The following is a 25,039-nucleotide window of genomic DNA, read 5'->3' on the forward strand; positions in this document are numbered from 1 at the left end:
AAGAAGAAGATGAAGAAGAAGAAGATGAAGAAGACGAAGAAGAAGAAGATGAAGAAGAAGAAGATGAAGAAGACGAAGAAGAAGAAGATGAAGAAGAAGATGAAGAAGACGAAGAAGAAGAAGATGAAGAAGAAGAAGATGAAGAAGAAGAAGATGAAGAAGACGAAGAAGAAGACGAAGACGAAGAAGAAGAAGACGAAGAACAAGAAGAAGACGAAGAAGAAGAAGATGAAGAAGAAGAAGATGAAGAAGACGAAGAAGAAGAAGATGAAGAAGAAGAAGATGAAGAAGATGAAGAAGAAGATGAAGAAGACGAAGAAGAAGAAGATGAAGAAGAAGACGAAGAAGAAGAAGAAGAAGAAGAAGAAGAAGATGAAGAAGAAGAAGAAGATGAAGAAGAAGAAGATGAAGAAGAAGAAGATGAAGAAGAAGAAGATGAAGAAGACGAAGAAGAAGACGAAGACGAAGAAGAAGAAGATGAAGAACAAGAAGAAGACGAAGAAGAAGAAGATGAAGAAGAAGAAGATGAAGAAGACGAAGAAGAAGACGAAGACGAAGAAGAAGAAGACGAAGAACAAGAAGAAGACGAAGAAGAAGAAGAAGGAAAAGAAGACGAAGAAGATGATGATGAAGAAAAATTTATAAATACAACATAAAAGTTATAATCTACAAATCATGATTATGTGTTAAAAAGTTTTAGGTCGTCATTTGATATGAGTAAAATTTTATCATTTTTTCCGTCTTTGGGGGAAGTTGAAAAGCTGACATAAGTCATGAATTTATGAGATTAAAAATCATAATTATAGAAACAAAATGATGTTTTATGTCTATTATAATTAATTTTATTTTTATTTAGACTTTAGTTAGACTTTGCTGTAATTTAACAGTTACTTACCACAAAAAGCCCAGTAAACCTTCTGTAATATGCACTGCATTATGCGTATTTTATTTTATACTGTAAAACTACTGTAAGTTACAGTAGGGATATAAGGATATAGTACTGTAAAATGACATTGCGGTAAGGCCATCATACTCTCTCTCTCTCTCTCTCTCTCTCTCTCTATATATATATATATTAATCTTATTTTTTTAGATTCAATTTTAGTTTAGTGTCTGTATAACTTCTGCTAGTTTTTCTTTTCTTCTTGAGCTTTGACATGTTTTTTCCTACTTGGTTAATTTTGAGCCATTAACCCACAACATGAAACAGTTTAGTAAACATTTTAACTGAAACAGTACAGAAACGATGCAGATGAACAGTTCTCAGTCTCTACGTGTGTAAAGAATAAGTCCTTCAAATACAACTAATGAATCCAATGAATGGAAAAGTCATAGTAGTATTGTCTATGGTGCAATAAGGCCATAAACAGTTCTATGCATTACTCAGTGTTGCGGTATCTGATATGAGGTAAATGGGCTTCCATACATGAAAGACATAATTTTGGGTGAAATATTCCTGTAAGATGCTTTCCAGGCTGCCTGCGCTGTTTCTGTCATTAAAAAGATATGCAAAAAACAGTAAGAGTAGTATAGTATTGCAAATCAGCTCAAAGGGGAAATATGAAAAATCAGTCATATCTAGTTATGAGTAATTATAAATATTTAGAGCATGCATTTATGAATTCTGCGATGGTCTTTAAATGTGATAATTACAAGCTCAGGTTGTGATACTGTCACCTCTGGGTCTGTGGTCTGTCCTTTTCCACCAGGAGGTGCTTTGGAGAAAAAACACCTTTAACCTGTTGACTGTGAAGCTTTAGTGAATCAGAGTGAACAAACACTTCAGCTCCAGTTAATGAACAGAAGAGCACAAACACAGGGCAGTTAGGTGCATGACACAAACCAGGCGAACCGCACAAACGACCCTCACAAGAAATGCATATTCAAGAAAATGCAATCATTGTGACTTTTGCAGCATGTGTAGCCCAGTGATGATGCATCACAGCCGGAATCTAATTAGTTACCAAATGTTAGCTTATCTCTCAGTTTCCTACATTTAATTGTACATTATTCAGGAGATGTGGACACATTTCTGGACACTGTTTCTCGCGAGGCCTGTCTGGGGTTATACAGTTGTTGTTGTTGTTGTTGTTGTTTTTTCAGGCAGACGGAGCCAACGGCCCTGCACTGTCAGCTATTTCACAAACAAAGCCAGCTTATCCTGCACCACCACAACTACAGCACACTCACAATCAGCAAGATCCCACCAATAATGATAATAATTTATTCACATTGCTTTTTTTCTCATTAAAATGCTTAGTTTTGTGTTGGATGCAGTCCAGCTTGGAGGACATTGATTTGCTAAGTGTAGATATTTTACTCCAAAAAAATATATATATTGAATAATGTTGGTAACCAAATGGTTTTCAGGCCCCACAGACAAAAATAAATAAATAATAATAATATAAAATAAAATGAAAACGCCAGTAAGTCAATTGGACCCAAAACATTAAAAATTCAAAAAAATATCTTATTTTTTTTCTAAAACAATTTTTTTTTTTTTTTTTTAGGTTTGGAAGGACATGAGATTTATTTATTTTTTGGGTGGACTGTCCCTTTAAGGGCTGAATAGGCATGTGTTGTTAATAAATAAAAAGCGGTACAATAGGGCATATACTGCATTGATTTGAAGACATTTTTCATATTTACTTTTACAGGTGTTTTACCTATATTTTGACTTTTGTACTGTATTGCGTTGTTTTAGAGTTCACGGAAATGTCTGTAAAACTAATGAATGATCTCCTGTGCTTTTTCAGTTCTTTTACAGATTCCTTTCTTATTTCTTTCTTTTTTCAAATACAGTTCAGCGCTCTGCAAAATAAGTGTTCTTCTAAGAGATTAATCTATTTCCAGTATTTAAAGCACATGCAAATGCTGATAATCTCATGCCCAGATAAAACATAAGAAAGTCATCCACTACCCGACCGTTTGATATGAGATAACTTCATGGCTGTGTCACTTTTGAAGTTTCACAACCGGTTACACAATCAGACATGAAATGTGCAAGAGTACAAGGATGTGTTACGATACACACCACCGTAATGCTTTTGTTCAGCATTAAATGAAATGCATTAAATTAAATAAAAAGTGACAGTGAAGACATTTATAATATTACAAAAGCTTAATAAATGCTATTCTTTTGAACTTTATAATTATCAAAGAATACTGAAAAATGCATTACGGTTTCCCAAAAAAATATTGGATGTTTTCAACATGGATAAAAAAATCAGAAATGAACAGCAAATCAGCATATTTTCATGATTTCTGAAGGATCATGTGACACTGAAGACTGGAGTAATGATGCTTTGCCATCACAGGAATAAACTCAATTTTCAAACTCATTAAAATACAAAAAAATATTTTAAAGTGCAATAATATTTTACAGTGTGACAAGTTTTTTTTTTACTGTATTTTGACCGTTCGTAAACTTTTAAACAGTATGGCAAATGTAAGAGTGTCTACACAGCATAGAAACAAACTTTAATGGGACAAATGCTCAAGATATCTTTATAGAAAGCATACATTTAGGTTTGCCAGTATTCTCTTCATGAAATGGATGAGAAAGCAGCAGGCGGGATGCATACACACAGGGGATAGAGATCTGGGATTGGGTAAACATCCTACAAACCTTGAGAGTAAACCACCTGTGTGTGTGTGTGTGTGTGTGTGTGTGTGTGAACGGGTGTGACCCTTCAACGCCAGACGTTCCCACCCTAGCTGGAGAGTCACTGTGGATTCTGCAAAAGTCAACAAGTGATCATGCAAGAAAACATCAGCCAAAAACACTGTAAATCATGCACACGATCATATCAATCTGACCCTTTAATCTTTAGACTTGTTCCAGTAAATCCTGTGCAAAAACCACCCAGAAACAATTTCAATTCATGTTGAATCGCTTTACAGTTTGTTCCGTTAAAGCTTGACAAATAAAGCAATCTCTCTCATGTTGCAATGGGACCCATTGTTCTGGTGAATAGCTCTATTATATAACTCTATAGTGCTATTTCAGTATGTTTTTGTTAATATTTTATATTAAATTAGTTGCTTTTTTATTGTTCTAGTTCTAAGCTTTATTGAATTGAAGTGAATTATCATTATTACTTTGTTGTTGCTGTTTGGTACGTCAGCTTTATCTTCTAAACTGAAAATGAGAAATGTTAGTTTCATTGGTACGTTTTTAATGACTATTAAGTTTAGGGATGGAGCTCCATTCCTTTTTCTAAAAATACTTAAAATACATTATATTGTGTTATATTATACTGAGATATATTGAGTTACGTTTTCTCATGAGATCTGGCATCTTGAGTGATGTCGTATTTTTAGACTTTCAACTGCAGACAAGTACACAAGTGAATAAACTAGGATGTTAGCAATGGCAATTATATTAGCACCACTGATTCTACATTGCACTCTTTAACGGTCAGTTTAACCCCCGGTATATCACAACAGTCAGTTTAACCTACAGTGTGTTGGCAAACTTTGTAGCACAATGTCACAACAACTTTGTCAAGAGTGACTTATAACGGGAATTGCTGGTAAGCTTCATCATCCTCTAGTCAGTTTGGCAACACACATATTTTTTTCATCATTCAAAAACATGCTCTGCATGTTGAAACACAGTTCCTGTTTCACAGGAAGTAGACCAAAACTAATACTAACACATAAGTTCAGTGAGAAAGAAAACCAGATGCAATTTAGGCACTCCCGTTGAGATTTTAGGAGAAATGCACAGTGACTTAATGTGACAGTTTTGTTGTCTTAGTACTTTTTTTGAAGATGTCCCTGCGAAAGAGCAGCTAGAAGAACAGAGAAATGTTTCTCTCATACATTACTGAAACCTAAACAAGCTTGTATGGTATATATATATATATATATATATTCATCTAAATTCACGATGTTGAGTGAACGGCTATAGTGTGTAAAGCAAACAGCCGCTGTTTGTTCTCCACACACAGAAGTTGAGGTGATAGACTTCTCATTCAATGGGCTCACAGCTACACCTTTTATATACAATCCCTGCACTGTTACAGGATGCTTACAGAGGACCTCCCGTAGATCATACGATATTTAATCCTTTTGCAAATTTATTTTCAAATTCTTAATAATCTGTGGTAATGGAAAACAAAACATACAATCTACTATGAGGGTTTCCGTTTTCAGAATCGCATGCAGATTTAATGCAAAAGTATTTTCGAAACATCGATTCCATGCAAATGAATGCTGTCTGAACAGGGAAACCCACTTTGCATATTATTTTACTCTCAGGAGGGATTTTTTTAGGACATGAAAGTCCCCTTAGAAGTTTCTCCTTTGCTCAGCTGTTCATTTGACTATAAACCTACATCAAGCCAAGAGTTTCCTAATGAGCCGGTTACAATTGCAGCTATTTTGAAGATCTCCTTCAAATGGTAGTGTTTAATATGCACAGGCAATTGAATGGGTCTTAACCACTTGATCTTGTTTCCTAAATAAATGAGAGGATAAAAAAAAAAAATCTGATGCAATTGCATACTATAGTTAAAATGCAAAATGCAAAAAAATGAAGCATTGAATTGAAGCTTTTTAAAACAAGGTTCAAAGTGTCCCTGACCATTTGATGTAATTTCTCAATTAATGGAGATGCAATCCTCTTCAAAAGTCAAAGGCGGTGGATATTGACATTATGCACGTGTAGTTTCAGAAACATCAAAAGGTAAAACATAACAGTACATTTCATTATTTGAATAAGCTTTTCGTGACAGTGAGCAAAATAGGTTCACAATTCACAAAGAAAATGGAAAAATCAAAATCAAAGGCATGAGATTAAAGGGTCATTTAAGTTTCACATAGAGAATAAACCCCCACATGATGCTTTATTTCTTCATAAAAAATAATAACGTCAATATATCCAGATTTCCTGTGGAATTTACTCATACTTATATCTAATCATGGCTAAAAGAAGAATTTCTGAAATAGTTTCCATAACAGTAAAGTCATAAGTGTGAACGAATACGAAATTACATCAGCTATTTAAACCCAAGGAAAGTCTGACGTACACATACGTCAGTGATCGCGGCAGCCAATCACAGCGCACCACGAAGCTAGAAAAAGAACGCGAGCGTCTCGACGCCTTCAATTTCTAGACATCGAAGGGGGAAGATATAACTTACAGGGAATTAAGACGATTTTCGGACGTTTTCCCACCCCTAAACAAATACCGAAAGGGGTCTTCACGCAGACCCTAAACCAGAAAACATGGTCGTAGTCACAGCAGGGACCGGAGGAGCCCATAAAGTGCTCCTGATATCGGGGAAACATGTGATGATCCCGAGCCACGCGTCGTCAGACTCGGACTCCACCGTCTCCGGAGCTCCGATGCGCAAGAGACAGAGACTCACACACATGAGTCCGGAGGAGAAAGCGCTCCGAAGGTGAGAAGAGCTGCGAATTAACCTTCATCTCATCGGCTTTTTAATCCGTTCGGTCGAGATAATTCACGAGGGGTGCTCTATTTGGTTTTATACATTTTATATGTCGACGTTATAGTATGTAAACGTGAAAAATTGAAGAATTTGAATCTGAGCCAGGATGAGTGGGATTTGCCGGTCAGTCCCTCCCCCTCTGAGTCAACAAGCTGTCTGCGTGGCAGGAACTCGACTGCGCATGCGCCGTTTCCTCAAAACCGTCTGACCTTCCAAAATTGGTTTGCCTTATAATGGAAATGATTTAGAAGTTAATTTGCAAAAGCAGATTTTTAATTTATTTTTCATTGTGCATTTCGATGAATCTCAATCAAACTGCATTTGGGTTATTTTGCTTGGGTTAAAAATAACAACAAATCCTAAAGTACAGCTAACACAATTAAACAAAAAAACATGATTAAATTTTTTTTTTTTTACATGTAAAAATGTTACCTGTTTTTGCACACGTGGACGCACACACATACGACTATATAAGGAAACCATTTTATAGACTCAAAAAAAAGTTTAGAAAATTATAAACAAAATAAATATATTGGATTTATGCTTATTTATTGTTTAGCCAAAACATGCATGTTTAATAGTGATTATTAAAATTATTTTTATTTTTAGGAAACTGAAGAACAGAGTTGCTGCACAGACAGCAAGAGACAGAAAAAAGGCCAAAATGGGCGAATTGGAGCAGCAAGTCTTGGAGCTGGAGCTCGAGGTACTTTCACTCTTAACATTGTTTTTTTTTTCTCTTTCTCTCCATTTAGAGGAAAGACTTAATTTCAGCATGTTTTCCACAGAATCAGAAACTTCACTTTGAGAACCGGCTTTTGCGAGACAAGACGAGCGATCTGCTTGTTGAGAACGAGGAACTAAGACAGAGACTGGGGTTGGATACTTTGGAAGAGAAAGAAAGGGTAACAAAAAAAAATTGGTTGTAACCCGTGCTCATGTTAGTTAAACAGGGTATTGGTTTTCTAATGCCTCTCATTCTCTCTTAGGTCCAGGTTCTGGAGTCCGTGGTGAGCGATTTGGGTTTGGTGACCGGGTCTTCTGAGTCCGCAGCACTCAGGCTACGTGTGCCTCCGCAGCAGGTGCAGACCCAGCAGTCCCCAAATCTGAAGACTTCTCCATGGATTCTCACAGCCCTGGTGCTTCAGACTCTGAGGTGAACATCCTGAAGTTTTGGGGTTTCAAGATCATAACATGTGTGACCCTGGGGCACAAAACCAGTCATAAGGGTTGATGTTTGGAAATTGTGGTTTATTCATAGCTTTTCATTGATGTATGGTTTGTTCGGACAATATTTGGCTGAGATGCAACCATTTGAAAACCTGGAATCTGTGGGTGCAACGAAAAAAAAAAACCTTTAAAGTTGTCTGAAGGATGTTCTTAGCAATGCATATTAAGAGTCAGAAATTACGTTTAAATATCTTCATGGAACATGATCTTTACGTAATATCCCAATGATTTTATGCATGAAAGAAAACATTTTTATTTTGACCCATGCAAGGTATTATTGGCTATTGCTACTAGTAAACCTGTGATGCTTGCAAATGGTTTTGTGCTCCTTGTTCGCACATCACATTGAACATTTGGTCTTGTGTTTGCACCGACAAGATCTCACTTTCAATCATCCTTTCACAGTCTGATCTCTTGCTTGGTATTCTGGACATCCTTGACCCAGAGCTCTTCCTCAAGACCGAGCTCCCAGAAGCACAGGAGCCCCAGCCAGAGCTTGTTCTGGATGAAGATGCAGGAGAGCAAGTACCTTCCTCCCCACCTGCAGCTTTGGGGCCCGCACCAGTTAAGCTGGAGGCCCTTAATGAACTGATCCACTTTGACCACATCTACACCAAACCCGCCGAGGTGGCGAGCGAGGAGAGCATCTGCGAAGTCAAAAGCGAGGATTCCGTCGCCTTCTACGACGTCGATGAAGAGATCGAGGTGGAAATGCAAACAGTGTCGGTCAAAGACGAACCGGAGGAAGTGTTCATCCCTGCGGACGATCCGAGTCCAGACACGGTTGATGACTTCCTCTCTGACGCCTCTTCCTTCAGCGGCTACGAGAAGGCTTCGAATCTGATGGATGCGTACAGTGACTCTGGATACGAGAGATCTCCTTCCCCATTCAGTAACATTTCATCCCCCCTCTGCTCCGAGGGCTCTTGGGAAGACATGTTTGCGACTGAACTCTTCCCCCAATTGATCAGTGTCTGAAGCTTGCATATATTTAGCCTGCCTTTGCCATGCCTTCATTAGTGATCGTACATCGGTAGCATGTAACTCTTGCAGTTTAGACCAAAGGCATTGCTTTAAGGACTCAAGTGCAACTCAGTATTTTTGTTGGGGAAGGGGTCGGGGGTAAATTGTTTTAGAAGTCAAATCTATTTATTTGTATATCTCTCTTTTCCAGAGTTTTCTGTAATGTAATCCGTCTGCTATGATGAACTTTAATTTTATTGTAAATGCTCTCCTTAATCATATTGCAATTAAAAAAAATCTGCATTGCATCACGTGCGTGGAAGTCTGACTTTTGGTGTGAAAATGCAAAATACTACAGATAGCCCACAGACAAAATCAAAGCATATTTGGAACAACAATGAATTTTTTTTTTTTTTTTTTTTTGCACGTTCAATCACTTCAGAAGGACCACGATCAAGACCCAAAATTTAAAGTTGGAGTGGAAAACGTGTTCTCTAATCTGGATAACCGAACCATTAACTTGAACATACCACACGCTTTGCATGTAGAATGCATGTACATATGGCGAGAACCACAATCTGTAGTATTTTTAGTTCCAGTAGCGTGTCCAATTGCCCTTGGGACTTTGCCATCTGCTTTCTGTACTTTTCTAAAACGAGCTGATAAGATAGGCTTTTAGAGTAAATGATTGCACAACTGCCATGGTGTCAAAACCTCATTACTCAGAGGAATGTCAATGCGTAAGCTTGCAACAGAGTTTCCGTTCTTTTTGCAAGGAGTCTAAATAAACCTGTTGAAACGTTACCCGAGTTTCAGTCAAAAATGTGGGCAGACCGGGGTTTAATGTGGTGTATTATGACGGGGTAGGATGGTTTACACCTTTTTATCTTCAGGCTAATTCAATCAGCGTGGTTTCCAATTCTCCAAAACCCCTTGGGGGCTTAAATTCCAGATGACGCCTCTTTATTAAAACTACTTTTTGAAGACCTGATTTTCCTCTTTTGCAAGACCAACATTTTGACTAATGTAGATCATTTGTTTTCCTCCATCGCAATACGTGACCCTGGACCACAAAACCAGTCACAAGTTTTAATTTTTCTGAAAGCTGAATAAATCTTCTTTCCATTGATGTATGGTTCGTTAATTTGACCGAGATACAACTATTTGAAAATCTGGAATCTGAGGGTGCAAAAAAAAAAAAAAAAATCCAATTATTGAGAAAATCACCTTTAAAGTTGTTCTTAGCAATGCATATTAATAATCAAATATTAAGTTTTAATATATTTACAGTCGGAAATTTACAAAATATCTTCATGGATCATCTTTAGTTAATATCCTAATGATTTTTGGCATAAAAGAAAAGTATAATTTTGACCCATACAATGTATTGTTGACTATTGCTACAAACAGTGTTGGGAAGGTTACTTTGGAAATGTAATAGGTTACAGATTACAAGTTACCCTGTTTAAAATGTAATAGTAGTGCAACTTTTTCAATTACTTTATTAAAGTAATGTAACTTATTACTTTTGAGTACTTTTTGATTACTTTTCTAAATTTGTGAAAATTAAAGAATAATAAATAAAAGCATATACATCAACTTAAATACAGTTATCTAATAAGCATGTGACGTATTCTGTGTACTAAACTCCTGAAACATTGGTGTTTTTTTTAAACTGCTGTCTCTGTATATGATGATAGTTTTCTCAAAATAATTAAAATGCACATGAAGTGACACAGAGCAGTTCTAGAAATTATGTTTATGTGCTCGTGTACTCCTATATTGAGGCAGCAGAGGTTGAAAACACTGCGAGCTTCAGTAGGCCTATGTGTAGTAAATGAAACCATGTCTTTGCCATTAATTTACAGGAGGGGCGGACTGGGGAAAATTTCAGACTGGAAAATTCAAACTCATACAAACAAATTCATGGACAAAACAATTTTTTGTATGGACCTGACATAAAAAAGGTTTAAATCTTTAATTTGGGGACATGCAAAATAATTAAAAGTTCTCTCCTGAACTGCATCTTCACTTCCATTTTTCTCTTCAGTCTCTTTATTTTGCCCTGTTATCCATCTCTCGTGACTTTAATACTCAAGATTGAACAAAACTATACTTTACAATACACTACTCTACAATACTACAATATCTTTATAGAAAAATCCTAATACTGTACACGAGTCATGTTTTTCCCTTACAAAAAAATTACCATGCTTTTTTTTTTTTTTTTTTTTTTGCAAATGGATTTGTATTTATTTTTAAATAAATACATTTGTAAAATAATTGTACATTTTTGGTTATCACAGTTAAACAATAGTAACCATTTTCTCTGGATTTATAGTTAAATATTAAAATGTTAATTTTCGTAAGGGTTGTGTTGCTGTCTGTCGTAGCTCCCCCTAAACCGGAATTTTTTTTCAGCTAAATTACTACTGTAACATTACAACAGATAATAATGATGTCCTTTATATAGTATTTTGAGTGATGACTGATGAGCAACGTGCTGCTGCTTGATTAAATAAATAAAAAAACAAAGACAAAAAAAGCATCTTTACAGATGAAACTGACCTGAAACCCTGAACAGGAGTTCTGCTTCTCTGCTCCAGCAGTCCACTCTATTCTCTCTCTCTCTATTCTCTCTATCTCTGTCTCTCTCTCTCTGTCTCTCTGTCTCTCTCTCTCCCTCTCTCTCTCTCTCCCTCTCTCTCTCGCATTGATTACTCTGAGTCTGATCCAAACCGTTTGGCGGAGTCGCGGAGAGCGCGCGAGTCATGACTAACAATTCATGACTGATTAGAGATTTAATTATCAAATGGCGGATTCGCAAATGATCGCTTTAGTACATTCGGCAGGCAATTATACAATAATGATATTAAATAGTGGGGCAAAATCGGCTGCCAGGCCACCGGGAATTGTCCCGGTTCTCCCGGTGTCCAGTCCGCGCCTGATTTCCACAGACACGCAGAATGTGCAAGTCATATATTGCATTTTTGGGGCTTAATATTCACAGACACTAGTCCATGTCATGTTTTGATTCAAGTGTACTGACCTGCTTTTGATTTAGTCATCCAAAATGTGGCATATTCCGTCCGCGTTAGGCATTCCGTTTTTATGACTGGATTCTACGAACCAGACTGTATTTCCGCATCCCGGAAATTATTAGGGCGTATGTCTCAGAATAGTCAGTGCAATTTGGGAAAGAAATCAGTTAAATCTGTATGTGGATGTGTGTAAATATTCAAATGTAATCCCCTTTGTAATCGTAAAAAATTTCATAAGTAACTGTAATTTAATTACTCATTTTTTCTTAGTAACTGTAACTAATTACAGTTACAATAATTTTGTAATTAAATTACGTAACGCCGTTACATGTAACTAGTTACTCCCCAACACTGGCTACAAATATACCCCAGAGACTTCAGACCGCTTTTGTGCCCCAGGGTCACATATTTAATATCATCATTCTTCGATTCTGTGAAGAGTTCGAAACAGAAATCTTTTGCATCTTTATAAATGTCACTTTTAATACATTTAATGCATCCTCACTGAAGAAAAAGCATTGGTTTCTGTAATGATTTCTTACTAAGCACAACTTATTGCGTTAACGTTAAATATAACAGTGTAAGTAAGGTCGGTATATAGCTTTTTCTTTAAAAACGCAACATTTCACCAGTCTTCCTTTTTTGTGAGAGGAAATCTCCCATCATGCACTTGGCATTTTTGTAAAAGCACATTGTGGTACATCTGATCTCAACACATCAGGTGAAGTTCCTGCTGGCGTAGATTGTGGGTTTTTGTTTCATCTAACATAGATACTTTAGAAACAAGATAAACACAGAATAGGCGTATACTGTAAATATGTCATGCACAGGATGCCATCTGTAATTTAAAAAAACATGTATTTATAGGCCTGTATATTTTGCTACAAACACAGGCTCAAATTAGAAGGTCTTTAAATGACACTATCCTCACATTGGGTGACTGAGATAAATCCTACAGTAACTCTCATCTTACAGACACGGTTACAGCAGTTATATGGAGACCAGCAGGGAAATACCCCACTAGTCTCATTATTAGGGACTATCCGCCATCTGACTTAATGAAAATGGAAAATAACAGACTACCTCATTATATTTCTCTGTCTTTTTGCGTGTATTTTGGAAAACATACCACCAGGATGGGCGCTGAGAGCGATTGTTAAGGTGTTTTTAGCTCATTGATATGCATCGCTTCTATTGTCCATATTTTGGGAAAGTAATTAATCCAAAGCCTGTCGTCAACACAAACGGCATTTTATTTCTCAGCCCTGAAACATGCATCAGATCAGAAGGAGAATCCACGCTGAGATCAAAGTCAGCTGTGAAAAAGCATTGGCACTGAAGAGTTTCTCAGCTCAAGAGAAAGATGAAAAAGACATGTGATGTGTAAGGCAACAGCGTTCACAGGCATTATCTTCTCTTTCTGAGTTTGTGAGTGTTTTCACGGTTAGAAATGCAATTAAATTTACCGAAACACACCAAACTTTTTTAAAGCATTTGGAACCAGCATTACAAGTATTAACTTGATACCTTATCTCACACTAGGATTTTTTATTTTTTAACCAATGCACAATTAGTATTAATTAAGTTAATTTTCTCAATCCTAAGTGAATAACTCAAATCACATGATGTTTTAGTTCCTGCCAAACGAAACATATAAGCAGCAGAAGAGAATAAGCACCAGTCTTTCCTGAACAGGTGTGTGAATAGTGCCTGGTTTCAAACTGACCGTGTCAACATAACAAGAAATACAAGCTTACAACGACATTAACAAACAAAAAAAAAGGTTTGGTTTTCCTTATCCTAAAGATTTATGAAGTCTAGAGAGTTACATTCATTGTCAAGAAGTTTACTATTTTCATGTTTCCAGTCTCAAACACCACATGTGCCCATCCATCTCTTAAACAGTCCTGGTGTAAAATTAGCACGTGTGTGTGTGTGTGTGTGATTGTGTGTGTGTGTGTGTGAGGGGGAGGGTGTTAACACCGTCCACGACAGCAAGTTCAACAAGATGACCAAAACGGGAAGCATAACCGAGACTAGAGCTTTGTCTCACTCTCCATTCACTGGAAATCTACACTCATTTCCTATTTTTCTTAACTCATGCTTTGTGTGCTCAGAAACAAAGATTATAATAGAAATATATTTTCAGAGTGTCTTAGTAAAGTTTTGCAACAATGCAAAACGAACAGCAAACATACCTACACTGCTATTTAGCTAATTGGTGGTTACTTATTTAGGAGACACTTAAAAAACAGCAACACAGTCTATGGTTAGGAAAAGAAACCATAGACTTTAAGAAAAAAAAGTTACCGGCAAAACATGTGATACATAAATTTAACATGAATGTTCTGATTTCATGTGATTTTTGTTGGTCAGAGTTATTTTAGTATAGTTTTTGAATTTTGTGTTTGTATTTTGAATTAATTTTTGTCTTCATTTTAGTAAAAAAACAAAACAAAAAAAACATGTATATATTAAACATACCTTAGTACTATGGAGGTCATTGGCTATTTGGTTACAAACATTCTTCAAACTATCTTCTTTTGTGTCCAAAAGAAGGACGACAGGTTTGGAACAACTTCAGGGTGAGTAAAAGATGACAGAATTTATGTATTTATTTATTAGGGGTGAACTGTCCCTTTAAGGCACTTACCTGCAAACTCCTGAAGCTAAACACATGGATACTGCACTTACAGAATTACCCTAAAATACTACAGACTTCCACAGAATTCAAAAACATGTCATTTATGTACCAATCTCAACACAGTCCCTGTGTTTCACATGTTTGTTTGCAAAGAATAAAGCTCTGTAATGAATTATACAAAAAGTTTCCCTACAATCAACACATAAAATGCAGTTTATGCCGCCCAATAGTGTACAAATGACATTTGAACTGAGAGAGGAAGACAGACTGATTAAACCACATTCTGCTGTTGCCATGGTTTCACTTCCTGAACATGTTTCAGCTGATATCATCAGATCACACATTTATGTAAACAATCAACCACTACATCCCTGTAGAAAGTACACGAGATTGCATCATGCTGAGACAACAATGGCAAGTTTTGCTAATGTCATTAATCAGATGTGTAGTTACTTCAATTTAAACTAAACCATGCATATTGATTCACCATTAAAACCCTTGAGAGGAGGTCAAAGTTCACTCATCATCAAGCTGTAGCACTCACTAGACAATGAGCAAGATAAGACAAGACCAGGGTTGCCAAGTCCATGGTTTTCCCTCCTGAATTCGGCTGCTTTTAAACTGATTTTGTTTCATGGTTGAACTTGAGGACAATTTTTGACATGTTTAAGTAAACAGATGTGGTTATGATAACAGTACAATGAAATTGCATGTGAATTATCTGTCATGTCATGTTATATCTAAAGTGACAGTAAAGACTTTCACTTTGTTTACAAGAAAAGTATATTTGAAGTAAATGCTGTTCTTTTGAAATGTCTGTTCATTAATGTGAAAGAGACTTCTTTCAAAAACACAAAAATATGCCTTGTTGAAAAATTAACAAGGTGTCTGATATTTGCATTTCATTTGAAGGAAAAGTTTAATGCTGCTATTCCTGAAAGATACTGTAAATGTTTTATTGGTCATAACTATTTTTTACGACCTGGCAACCTTTGACACGACGTTGAAATCAGATTTAGTTTGCTTTGCTATCTTGATACTGATCTCATTTGTTGAAAGAACAGACCCGATGCAGTTGTTTATTCAGCTGAAAATTAAATGAACTTTTAGTGAAGGTTACTGCAGCACTAGAGAACTGAAGGAAGCAGGAAGAATTATTACACAACTTTTCCTGTAAAGATTAAAAACCAGGTTTTCTAGTTGGGGCATGAGTGAATGAACTTTCCTAAACTACCAGGAACAACTGTGTGAAATGAACTCGAAATGTAAAATCAAACAGACATACAGACACAGAAAGATCACCACAAATGTTGAGACTGAAACAAAGGCATGTCTTTTTTTAATGATTTTCTCAGAGAGACAAATCAGTTTTAGTGCGCTCTTGTTCATACTAAAACAAAACACATTGTATCTTGTCTGAGACGAGATGGACTTTGAAATCACATGCTAACACCTGATGGCCATAAAAAGGCTATTAAAAATGTGATATAATTTGTTAATGTAGGCTATATATGCAGTCACTTATTAAATTTAAATATTTAAAATCTGTAAATTATGTACATAATACTTATCTGTATAGTTATTGTACATATTATAGACCTTGTATATTCTGTACTGACTGCTTATTGCACTTCTGGTTAGATGCTAACTGCATTTCGTTGCCTTGTATCTTACATGTGCAGTGACAATAAAGTTGAATCTAATCTAAAATTAAATAAGACCAACACAATGTACGCAGAACACACTCACAGTGTAATAACGATTTTTGCAGGAATGTTGCCTGACAGGCTTTTCCAATAACGTATATGGATTCCTAAAACCTTTGTGTGTATATATATATATATATAAATATATACACACAAATGAGTCGTTAAAATAAATAAACAAATAATAAATGGTACTATGTTAATATATATATATATATATACACACACACATAGTATATATGGACACAAAGACTGCATTTATTTAATCAAAATACAGTAAAAATATAATAAATATTATTTGAATATATGTAAAATAGCCATTTTCTATTTTAATATATTCTAAACTGTAATGTATTCCTGTGATGACAAAGCTGAATTTCAATTTATGCTGATTTGGAAAAAAAAAAATTCTATTAGAATTCTCTGATGAAAACTCAAAAGCATTTATTTGAAATAATTCCGAAATGATATATAATGAGAATGTTTCTTTATAGATTAAGATTTGCTTTTTAAATAAACACAAAAGAAGTTCAAGCTCTAAAGTTCATTATGTCATGTGACTGAAGATAATGTCAGGTCAACTTTCCATCCGGTGTATCTCTGTCTGCTGGGAACTGAAGAGTAAATATTGAGTTTTCCTTCAAAAGAAACAAGACTGCGGTGAAGTGCAAGGACAGACACACACACACACACACACACACACACTCTAAATAAGTAATCTTCCAAATGCACAACCTTCCGTCTCCTCTCATGACTCTCAAATATAACAGTTCTTGTTAAGTGTTGCCAAACTACTGCATCCCTTCAGAACAACAAACATAATGCAACAGCAAACGTGTTTGTGAGGAGGAAAAGCATAATGCAATTCCGCAGAAATCCCACAATCCTGAAACAACACAGCTCCCCTGCCTTTACCCATCATGCCCCTGGGTAAACTTTGACCCCAGGGCTTCTCCAACTAAGGGGAAAAACAGGACAAGCTTATCACGGCTTTTAAGAAATTCTGCTTTATACTTTAAACACACACAGGTCATGACACGATAAGAGTGACGAGTTAATCAGATGTGGTTTATTTGTCAAATTTATGTGTCTTTAATGCACTAATGCATGATTTGTGGATTACAGTAGAGTAATATTAATAAAATAAAATGTAATATTAATAAAATAGAGTAATATTACCTGATGTGCTTACTATATAGTGTTACTTGCATGTAATTATGCATAATTTATTATTATAATAACAGTATGTAGATGTAATGTGTAACAAGGTCACCTTAAAATAAAAAATACTGAAAGAATATTTTTTTTTGTTTGTTTGTTTTAAACATGTGTTATTATTTTTGGAACAATATTGAAAATGAAATGACATGAAGGTAAATAAATACCCCAGTAAAAAATAAAAATATACTTAAATGTATAAAATATATTTATTTCATGCTACAAATATATTGACATATTTATGTACATGATAAAAATACCCTGCAATTGTACCTTTTGGATCCTTAAACTCTTAAAGTACTTAAAGTATTCTAGATCTTAACAATTCATTTGGTGCTTTATATGCACTTTAATTGTAAAGATATACTGAAGTATATTTGAATATGCTAAAGGTGAACTATTGCAAGTATATTTAAAAATACTTGCATTTAAAGACCGATATCATTTAAAGATCATACAGTCCTCATCAAGAGTGACATTAAAACACATTTTAGGCTTAATAAGAAGAAATATGCATTGTGCACAAGTAATACTCCAAATAAAGACTTTCTTAGAAATGCATACCAGCCTACATTGATATATAAAGAGCAATTACATTCAATTATATCATTATATGAGTGTTTTTGAATTATATTTCTACCTGCATTTGAGGTCAGTAGAATTTATTTTGAATGTTTATGAAAGGATTGTAATATTGTGAAATATTATTATAATTGTTTACATCATTACTCCAGTCTTCAGTGTCACATGTTCCCTCAGAAATCTGATGGGCAGCTCATGCAACATTATTTTCAATGTTGAAATCTATATTTTTGTGGAAATCATGACATATAATAACAGCATTTATTTGATGCAGAAATTGTATGAAACTCTTTACTGTCACTTTTGGAGAATTGACTGCATCCTTGCTGAATAAAAGTATTGATTTCTTTCAAAACTGCAGTGTATAAAAACCCATATAGTGTGAGTAAAAATATTAATGCAATGCTGAGAGCCTTCAGCAGACACACACACACACACACACACAAATGCTCTCCTTGTGCCTCAGCATGCTAGAAAAAAATCCCACTTGGCACAACAGATAAATAAAGTTTTAACTCTTCTGCGTTTTCCACAAAAGATGCCTTCTTCTCACCCAACACGACTTCCTTCTTGTGGATGAGTTGGACAGTGGCAGAGCTTCTGGCAGGGAACTAATAAAACACAAGAGAGCTATGAAAAGAAACACATTAATCATTTCTTTCGACACACAACAAAGCTGCCTGTACATGAGCAGAAGACATGTGAGGGACAGACAGCATGCACTGAACAGTGAACCAGGCTTTTGCACAACAGAACACTGATCCAAGCTGTTTCCTTCCCACAAGCTGTCTGTAATCTATAGCTTACTGTGTTAGGTGGAGTTTATGAAAGTAAAGGTCAATGCAGAAGGCCTACAGCTGTACTAGTGCTTGACATGTGAATGTGACAAAAATTAACCAGTAAAACTAGTTCCTTAAAGAGAACAACTTGTTGCAGTGTGATGCATTTTTTCTGTATTAGCATATCAGTAAAATGAATACCTTTCTTCAGCAACGGTGCAATCAGTTGATCAAAAGTGACAGTAGAGATAAATATTTATTTCTAAAGTCAACATATTAGTATAATGTGTAACTGAAAACGGCAGAACATTCAGCTTTGCCATCACAGGAATAACTAAAACTACAGTATATTCAATTGTAAAAACATTTTACAGTACTCGTTTCCTTGCTTTTTAACCAATTAATGACCTAAAATGGTCATTATAGTAATTGACATCATGGGATTTCATGGGAAACAATTCATTTTGTACTTTATTATGCAGAAGATACACTTTAGCTGTCTTGTATTTAAATCCTAATCATTACTGACATTAAAACACATTTTAGGCTTAACATTAAGAAATGTGCAAACACTAACACTCGCATCAAACACCAATACTGAAAATACTCACTTTTCACCTTTACAGTTTGAACAATTTCAGTGACTTCATACAAAGTAATATTTTCTTCAAAAAAAAGATGGACATTCTTTCACATGATTTATTTACATTTTTAGAACATAACAATTCTTTAAGGTAAATGAAAATTAGCAGTTTGCTTCAATAGTCTTTAGTAATTTACAGAATTACAGTAATGAGGAAAAAAGGTAGAAACTAAAAGTACATACTGTAATTCGAACAAATAATTTTCTGGGCTAATCCTGAAATTGCAATCAGCAGTGTTTGAAATCTCTTCTGTTCTGAATGTGTGCTTCACAGTTTTGACAGCAGTGTGTTAGCATTTGAACAAAGTGCTGTAAATCCACAGTGTTGTGCAGGTTGTGGTTAAAGTCGTGGGATAAGTGTGTAGAGTTTTGAAAACTGTGTTCAAGCAATGAAAAACGAACTAGAGTTTGGTTCACATGAACTGCTGCTGTGCAGACTGTAGTTAGAGTTTTGCACATGTGACTCCAGTTGTGCCCACTGTCGTTTAGCAATCGAAAAAACTGTAATATTGTGCAAAACTTTTATATATTTTTTTGTTGTCATGTCCACCATAGTTCTCTAATAGAAGCAGCGTGCACGTGTAAATGATCCGCGCGCGCCCTCTGCTGGATGAACACTTTTTCTACACACCTTCGCGCATCTACATAAACAGAAGATGACAGCAGAAATTACCATTATGCCCCTATATTCATCCAATAACTATTCAAACAGATTTATCACCATGAAAATACCATCTCCCTCAAATACAACACTTGATTAACTGAGACAAAACACATGCATCTGGAGTAAAAATTAAGTTTTCATTACAGAAAATAAACTGTTGGAGTCAGATGCAAAAGGAAGACATAACTCTTAAATAAATTGGTTGGCTTCATGCCTCATAAACACAAACTATAACAATGTCATTTTCAGATTTATTATCTATTAATAATATATAGAGTTAATAAATTGGGAGATTTTTCATGTCTATAAGCTTGCATAATAAATAATGAATGTTCACGGCTAATTCTTCCCATCAGTGATTATTCTCAAATACATTCTCATGCTGCAGGTTTTCTCCCAAACTTAATTAAACCGGCTACAATAAAACTGAATAAAGAGGGATATCTTCAGAGTCCAGCTCTTGGGTTTCACCCTTAAATCGTTTGGATTATACCCTCGCTTTATTAATTGGCAAAGGCTTTATTAAGCCTTATGATTTCTTTTATAGGAAATGAAATAGATGGTAAAGACTGAGCGAAAACAAAGGAGGCATTGCCAAGCTCCCAAGCTTTCATCAGGACTCCTGCTTCTCTCTGATCTGATCTGTGGCGTCTAGAGAATTTCAGCTAATTATCTTCAGGCAAAAATGCAGGATACCTATAGTGTGCATTAGGCCCCTGTCACACGAAGGGCCCTAGGAGCAGAAAACAGCAGAGCATTTCGTGCATTTAAAACCCAGGGAGGTTTCACCGAGATTCACCGAGAGGACAGATTTGCACCAAAAAGGTTTCCCGAAAGCGTCTTTATCAGATGCTTATTTTAGTCTTTCTTTGCCCTGAGAGCCAAACAGCACAGCGCTGAAGTGCATGATGATGATGATGATGGGATGCACTGTTGCCATGACGATGTGCTACATGTGATTGTGAGAGCAAGGCAGTGAGACGGGAAACAGATAACACTCGTTTTGTGCTCCATCCATCAAGAACCAGACGGCAGCGAAAGTCACTCAGGCTGTGAAGAAACGAGTGTGTTTATCTCAGTCAGTTTCACAGCAGCTGTGTTGTGTTGTAAATTGCCACAGAATAGATTCTTGACTTGTTGCTCAGTTAGTGAAAAAGCAAAACTAAGCAAAAAAATCAATAAATAAAAAAAGTGTGTAAATGTCGTTTAATCAAAAATGTTGTATTGTGAAAATGATTAGATTTTAAACCGTCTGAAATCTTATTTATTCCTGTGATGCAAAGCTGCATCCTCTTCAGAAATCATTCTGATATGTTGATTTGCCGCTCGAGAAATATTTCCGATCATCATTAAAAAACAGTTCTGTTTAATATTTTTGTGTTAAACAGTGCCACTTCGTTTTTTCCTGACTCTTTGGTAAATATAAAGGTGATTTACAGCACCGATTTGAAACAGGAATCCTTTGTGATATTATAAATGTCTTTAATCTCACTATTTCATAAGTTCTCGCTGAACAAAAATATTCACAAACCTTTGATTTCTGTCTATTGTATAAAAAGCCTAATTGGAATTTAGACCCAGAATTATCCATTTTATAAGATGAAGTCATTATAAATAGACTATATGACAGTGTAATGTATTAAATGAACTGTTCTGAACAGTTTGAGCGTGTGGTTTGTTATTCACATCCATGCTTGAGTTTTCATTATAGGCTTCTAAACTGATGCACGAGTTGAAATCATCAGTTGCAATCAACATTATACCACAGACTGCAATTCTAGAGATCATCTTGAAACCATCTCAAATATTATTATCATCTTCTCACATGCCTAACACACTTAAAAAATCAGAGAGCTCTAAAGAGCTCATGTAAATCATACAGAAGCATGATTGAAGCTGAAGGTTAACCAGTGTAACCTATATTGTGATGATGAAGGATCAGAATGAGAGAGTCTCATCACAGGTGTGATCTGGAGCCAGAGATGACCCTGTTATTCTCTTATTCTCCCTGAAGAAACACCTGATGGCCTGGATGTGAGATTCTGCGTCTGTTGGAGAGGAAAAACAGTGTTGCGGTTATATTTCAACCCAAAATAAAGAGAAAATCTTTTTTTCTTGAAGAAAGTGAAGCCATTTCAGGATCATTCTAATTATTTTTGCATTAGGACATTATTTTTTAATGAAATTCAAAATCATTCTACAGAACCACACCAGGTCCTCTTTACTAATTAGTATATTTAAGATTGTAAATAATACTATGAATTATTATACATATTAAACACACACACACACACACACACACACACACATATATATATATATATATATATATATATAGATGCTTTTTTTTTGTTGATCTGGCACGTGGCCAAGATGCTTTGTATGTGCGTAATTTGACTTTTTTTATTGAGATAAAAATGAGGTCACTCATGCTTTCACGAGCACTATATTTGCACTATAGAGTATCTAGCATGCAGCACTCTAATACTGCATTGCAAACACCCGAAATGTTTTGGGATCGAGGCCACAGTGTTGATGATCACTCGGTTACCAGCTCAGATGTTTCCCCATTAAGCCACCTCTCATAACAGTGTGCAAGTTTCCTCCTACAGACAGTGTAATTAGCTCTTTGCTCATTAACTGTGTCTTCCAGAAAGCGGCTAATGTTGCACTCTTGTCTAAACCCAGTGGCGTGCTTAAAGAGAACACATCGCTTCACAGAGCTCCAGCGGAGCCACAGCAACACAAACATTACAGCGTGAAAGAGCCGATTTGGAGGAGCAAACCTTCGGCGGGGCGATAAACTGCTCCCACTTGGCCTCTATTGCCTTTTTCTTATTCAGCCTCTTTATCGTGGTTCTGCTCGTTCCAGGGTCCCTGAGAGATACAGAGAGAGAAGGACAGACACAGGCTGATAAAGAGACATACAGAAATTTCTTGACATATTAATTATTCGTGTGATCTCTCCATAATGCGCTGGAATATTATCAAACCTGTAAAAGTCACCTTGAGAGGACAGGAGGAGGAAAACAAGCTCTCTCTCTCCTCCTGGCTTGGGTCTTAACGGCGGCTGATAAAGTTTCATTATTTTTTTGTAATATCTGCTCTCTGCCGTGCTGTACCGGTTTCCCCATAAAGCTTCACTTTACTGGAAATTGGATTCTGGGATGGCAGAAGCCCCTCCAGGCTCTTCTGGAAGACGCTTCTTACAATCTCTCCTCCTCTTTTTCCATTTGTTTTGGCCTCGCTCTCTCCGTCCGTCACCTGTAGCTCCAGGAGATGAAGGATTATATTCTCTCCTCGCTCTTTTTCCTCTGTATCTCTCTATTTAACACCACCTAAATTTCACGGTTTCATCATTTCTCCATTAACTCTGATCTGTGTTGTTCTAGTTCGCTGTTGTTCCTGTAGGATCTCATTAGTGGTGATGGCTAAGGCAAGCATTGCTTTTAGTGATTTGAACAAAGCCCTGAACAAAAGCAATCTCATAACTTAACAGCATTGATTCGAAATAGACATTTTGTAAAAGTCTTAAATGTAATTTTTGATGATATTAATGCAGATTGCATATATAGCAGTGTATATAGTGGCTGCCAGACTCTGAATGAATTTGTGAAAATTGGATTAGGTCACAAGTGCTTGTATGCTAAAAAATAAAGTTTTTTTTTTACAAATCTAATTAGGTCATGGCATGAGGGGACACAGTCTGGTTGCCTGTATTAGTGTGACCCAGTCCACAATAGGTTGTTAGATAGAAACCTTCCACACAAACATTCAGCTTTAATCTGTGTTTAACAAAGATGCACATTTCATGTCGCATTTTTAGGTAAACTAATTTTTATGCATGAAAAGATGTGTTAGCAATCACTACATGTGCATGAAACCAATTAAACGGAACCAGCAGGCACTTGTGAAAGTTATACCTTCCTTAAATAGAGAAAAAGAGTGCTAATAAGCAAAACACAGAAAGAGTAAAAGCCTGTTCAAAATTGTACCTCTGTACTATTGCACTACTCTGCACAAAATACTACCATCCAAAAGTTTGGGATCGGTAAGGTTTTAAAAATATTTTTGAAAGAAATCTCTTATGCTCACCAATTTAATCAAATATGCATTTATTGTATAAAAGAGAAAACTAGTTAAAAACAGTTACACTTTACTTAAAGCCTTTATATACAGTATAATGCATTATAAAAGTAGTTTTGATGCATTATTTAATCATGCCTTGCAATGCACCTTATAATATAATCTCATGAATAATTGTAATGCATTAAACCACTTATCAATTAATTGTCACACTATGCATTTCAAATTTGGTTATAATTATTTACAACAAGATATAATGTATTATGAATAATTTCAATGCATCATATTGTTTAATATCCCTTCATAATGCATTATGCATGATAACTCACTACTTAATATTTTTATTACTCTTTTCTATTTCAATACATTATATCATATGGTAGAATTTATTTATTTGATCAAAGCATCATTACTCCAGTCTTCAGTGTCACTTAATTCTTCAGAAATTATTCTAAAATTCTGATTTGTTGCTCAGAAAACATTTCTGATTATTATCTATGGTTGAAACAATTGTGCAGCTTCATATTTTCAATACTTTGTTTTGTTTTTTTGATGAATGGAACATAAAAAAATTGCATTTATCAGAATTTAAAATCTTTTGTAGCATTCGTTCACTTTTGATCATCGCATCGCAATGCATCTTTTTCTAAATGTCTGTTTTAACTTTAAAAAGGCAATTAAAAAAAAGACCACTGACCAACAAAACCAGATTCTGCAATGCTGTAGATCCTAAGCGACATGGTCTATAACGTATATGGGAATGTCTCAACACACAAAAGTCCTCTGAACCACTGGTGGCCTAGTAAAGAATGCTCCGGGCTCGTAATTTTAGGATTACAGGTTCAAACTCTGTAACATCAAGTTCTACTATAACACAGTTGTGCCCTTGAGCAAGGCAGTTCACTTTAGGTTATTCCAATGGGGCTGGTCAATGCAGAAAGGATTCTGGAAGATGCTGTGGATCAAATGTGACTGCTAAATGACAGACCAATCCACTAAAAGCAGATTGACTGAACAGAGCA

At 35.6% G+C, this 25,039-nt stretch overlaps 1 pseudogene; it reads left to right on the forward strand.

The window, feature by feature from the left end:
- The first annotated feature begins 6,097 nt into the window (after positions 1-6,097).
- On the forward strand, positions 6,098-8,962 carry LOC132141613 (uncharacterized; annotated as a pseudogene).
- Positions 8,963-25,039: the final 16,077 nt, after the last annotated feature.

Source organism: Carassius carassius, chromosome 5 (assembly GCF_963082965.1).
Source record: "Carassius carassius chromosome 5, fCarCar2.1, whole genome shotgun sequence".
Classification (NCBI taxonomy): domain Eukaryota; kingdom Metazoa; phylum Chordata; class Actinopteri; order Cypriniformes; family Cyprinidae; genus Carassius; species Carassius carassius.